Below are 4946 nucleotides of genomic sequence, written 5' to 3'. Positions count from 1 at the left end.
CTGCAATATAACAAAGAGTGAAAAATTTAAGGGGGTCTGAATACTTTCCGTACCCACTGTATATATATATATATTGCACATATATTTAAAAATAGTTTTTAGTTTTTTCTGTCTGGATTGTTCTTGTTTTTGGGGAATCTTTTTCTTCTTTTTACTGATGTAGACAAAAGTATATATATATATATTGCACATATATTTAAAATATATATATAGTTTTTTCTGTCTGGATTGTTCTTGTTTTTGGGGAATCTTTTTCTTCTTTTTACTGATATGGAAAGTAGACAAAATGTTTAATTTCAATTAATAATTATAAAATGATTGCATTGCATTTTTAAACTGCTACATCATAGCTTCAACTCTTTTTGATTGTTTGGATGATATTAATTAATAGGTAATTGAATTAGTAGAAATCTGTTGTTAAAAAAAATGTTGATTACAAGCAGGAATTGTGGGAGTCTGCATATTAATGAGTTCTGTGCTTCCCAGGAGGAGTCTCCACTCCCTGGAGAATTCCGGGTGATTATTGTCCATTCAGTCATGCCAGTAATTCACCCCACGTGCCACATGAGACGCATCATTACAAAAGGTAAAATAGGGCATCAGATCTGGGACAGGACTCCAGCAGTACAGCGTTACAATCACAGAGTCCAACAATTCCCCTCCACTTTCACTCAGCCATAATTATCTGTGTGGATTTGTCTAACTTCTGCAATAGTAGAACATTCTGCTTAACATGTGGCACTCATAATAATTAATTACACAAAATTAACACATATCATTTTATAGCCCTTCTGCTGCCAAGCTTTGCCAAAAATGGGCCCCTTGTTTGTGCAGTGATCTCTGGAGCACTTCATTACGCCCACCCTGCTTCAACATGTCTTACTCTGACAATGATTTGGAAAGACAAATCCTTGAAGCTGTACTCAAGAATATTGAAAGTGTTTTATCCAATCCTGTCCTAAGATACATGTATAGATATCTTTCAGGTTGGTATATACAAAGTGCTGTTAAGACAAAAATAGAAAAGGTGGTTATAGTCATATCACTCGTCATCCTGAATAATAGAAAATAGAACAATAATGGATTGCATCATGTCATAGGTAGAAGGACTATTGAGTTATATTACTGCTTGTCTCACACAGCCAGATTTCTGACTACTGGTATAAAGCCTGCTCCAATATATAGCTTATTCTGGCCAAGAACCACCCACTTACAGGAAGAAACCATCTGATTGACATACTAAGCCACCAACAATCATTTTGTATATTTTTGAACACTGTTAGGGGTGGGTGCATCTAATATAGATTATTAAATAGTGTTTTTTTTTTATTTAACAATATTTTTTGTTTTTATTTAACAAGGACACGTTAAATTGATCAATAGTAAAAACATTTAAAATAAAAAAACATATAAAATAAAAAAAAATATATATATATAAATAAATAAATATATATATATATATATATATATATATGTTTCAAATAAATGCTATTCTTTTCCCTCTATTCATCAAAGAATTCTAAAAAAAATGTATGTGTATTACAGTATGGTTTCCAAACATATATATAAACCGTTTTCAACATTGATAATAATAAGAAATGCTTTGCCATCATAGGAATAAAATAAAATATAAAATATATTAAAATAAATTAAATTAAAAACAGCCATTTAAAATTCTAATAAAATAATAAATAAGTGACAATATATTCACAACATTACTATTTCTTTTTGAACAATTTGTTTATCAAGAAATAACTAATTATGCCAGTATAATACAGCTAAATTGAGTTAGATCTCTTATTTACATATTAATAATACTAAAAGAAAAACAGCAACTAACACAAGGGGGAAAAAGGCACAGGTCAGTTCAAAACACTACACGATAAGAAAAGTTGGGAGTACATGCATACCTGGGATACAAATCATAAAATAAAAAGGGGTAATTTTGGAAAAACAGTAAATTAATAAATGACTGATGGCTTAATAATAAATCATGGCTGAAAGTGATAAAATAATCAAGTAATTTGATCTCTTTCTCCCTCCTTCATTATATTACAGAAATTTGAACATGAAATAAAGGATATACTGTAAAGGGTTTCCAAATATTACCAAAAAAAAAAAAAACTTTACCTTTCAGAATATATGTATTCCTTTCCATTGGCAAACAAAATGGCATGTTGTTGATCCACTGTACAATGGGTGGTTTTTCCACTTTCTTCCAATACATAGCTATTAGACGCATATAGTACACACATGTCAATAAGTTTCTGAGTACTGCTACTGTATACAATATTCTAAGGAAAAATTCCCAAAATAAAAATTTCTGGTCTCATTGGAACATTTACAGATACCATCTAACAATATTACTATTTAACTGTATTTTTTTTTATCAAATAAATGCAGCCTGAGTAATTATAAAAGACTTCTTTCAAAAACAAAAAAATTCTTAACCACAATAATAGTGTAGAGTTCATTTAGTATTGTTGAGATTTATATTATAGTTTTTATTCATAGGAAACAGTTTTTTTTTTTTTTTTCCATTTTCACTGTTGTTTGCTGGGGGAGGGGGATGTTTATATGTCTGTATAGTTTTTATTCATTTTATTTTATTTCAGTTTTAGTTTTAGTTATTTTAAATTTCAGTTAAAATTTTTGTAATTTTGTTGTGCATTTTACCATTTTGAATAGGGGTTTTTCTTTCACTTTTTTTTTGTCTGTATAGTTTTAGTAATTTTTTATTTCAGTTTTAGTTTTAGTTTAGTACATCAAGTTAAAATTAAATTAAATTCAAATGAGAAATGTTGCTGAAATCAAACATTTTTTAATATTTTATTTCCTTTCAGTTAACGTTTGTCTTATTAAAGTAACAAAATAGTTTTTTATTGGTTTTAATTTTAGTTCTAGTTTTAGTTAACTATAATAACCCTGATGACTGAATGATTACTGTAGGAAAAAAGTGTGGCGAAAACACTATGGCTGAAGTTATGCATTTTGTTTGGCATATTTGTCAAGTATTAAGCTTTATGAACTTTCTAAAACATAATCCACATATTTCACTCTATAAACCTCTCTAAACTAAAACAAGCTAATGAAATGAGAGTCAGTGCTGAGAGAACTACTGTATAGGCAAATGTGAAATTGCACATGGCGGTCTTTTGCAGCTGGCAAGATAAAACGCTTCAATTTCAGTTCTCTGTAACAGCAGGACGTCTTTTCTGTAGATCACAAAGAACAAGTCAGACTGGATTCATGCTACTGGGTCGAGTGAGCAATGACGCTCAGATGTGTCAAACCTTTGTGGCCCTCACTCAGATGCCCCCACTGATGGCAAGAACTACAAGGGAGGGTGTCTTGGTAACAAGGAACAAACCTGCTGCCCGTCCTTGATTTTTGTTCTTTGATTAAAGAAGAACATTCATGATTTGCATTTTAAAATATAATGATCAAAAACAATTATCGCTCCGTCTGTATGTCTTACAACAAATGAATTGGATTATAAGCCTTCATCAACACCAGTTTCTTACAGTCACTGACAGTATTTGAAGTTTCCTGCGGTAACTTCATTACCAATATTTTGTCCAGAATTAGTGGAGCGTGCTGAAAATTGCTAATGACAGATGTTTCACCACTCTGTCACACTCCTTGTATCATTTGATTTGGAAAGCAACATATGGTGTTCTGGTCTATCAGTATGTCACAGACTGTCTGCAAACAGCTGGTCATAACTCAGTTCAGTGAAAACCATTACTTTCCAATGAAATGCTGGAGACAGTCCAAATTGTATTTTGGCATGGCCTCAGCCCCCTAATGCAGCCTGCTTGATGCTGCAGGTAGGGAGGGACAGGACAGGTGCCAGCATCTTCGGCTAAACAAAGCACGCCGCTAGCAGGAGGGGACGCAAATCACCGGGAACGCTCCGAACATGGCGACATTTCATCAAAAGATGAATGTTTGATGGGGTTTGAATGAGGGGATCATCTTTGACCTTTATTAAACAGAATGTGCAGAAAGAACATCAAGCTAGGGAGTATGGGAAAGTCAAAAAAGCCGTAATGTCAACTCAAATGCAACCGTACACCTGCTAAATATCTCTGATGGTTTATTTCATTAAAGACAAATGTTTAAAACCAATATAAATAGATTAAAACGACTAAAAAGATCCAAACTAAAGCACTCTCTTGGTGTCAAAAATGTGAGTTGTGTCCCGTTCAGAACAGAACTGAGAATGAATTCCTGAATTTGATTAGCAAAGAGGATGTAAAATTTAATTTAAGTGCAATTAAAATTGCATTGCAATTCAAAGAAATTAATGTAACTAGATGTGCAGTTTTTAATACATTTTATTTTCAGAAGGAATTACCCATCATAAATAGCGTGCAAAGATTCCAGAAACATTAGATGATATCAATTATTGAGGTTTTAACTGATAGCTATTGATATTAGTATTACACATATTTAAATACTTTAAACGAAAATGTCACAGGACAATCTAATTGATCCCAAACTCCTCAAAATAGAGCCAAACATCAATATTTCACATCAATATTTAATTAATAAATGAACAGAGAATCATAAAGTTCATTTTTACCACATTGCTTTTGATACCTATGATGTTGCCTAACTAACTGAATTTTTATCTCAGAATGCTGAGTTTCTTAGTGTTGCGCCTTTTGATTTCTCCTGGAGAGGCTGCGTGAGCCTCGCCTCAGCAGCGCAACTGTCAATAGATGCATTATATTCAGTAGCTATATCCATTATTCGCCACTTACTCTAAATGCAATAAAATCAGAATAAAACTTGCGTTTTGGTGTTTACATAGTTATTTTTGGTTACTGATGTTTTATTCATATTAATTGTCTGGCATTAATGAAGCGTTAAAGTCGAGCCCTGGAGTCTTATGTGCCGGACGGGCCCGGCCCAATTTAAAGCCTGTGTATATATATATA

Source organism: Sinocyclocheilus anshuiensis, unplaced genomic scaffold (genome assembly GCF_001515605.1).
Source record: "Sinocyclocheilus anshuiensis isolate Anshui unplaced genomic scaffold, SAMN03320099.WGS_v1.1 scaffold928, whole genome shotgun sequence".
Taxonomy (NCBI): Eukaryota; Metazoa; Chordata; class Actinopteri; order Cypriniformes; family Cyprinidae; genus Sinocyclocheilus; species Sinocyclocheilus anshuiensis.
This window is presented reverse-complemented; position numbering follows the sequence as displayed.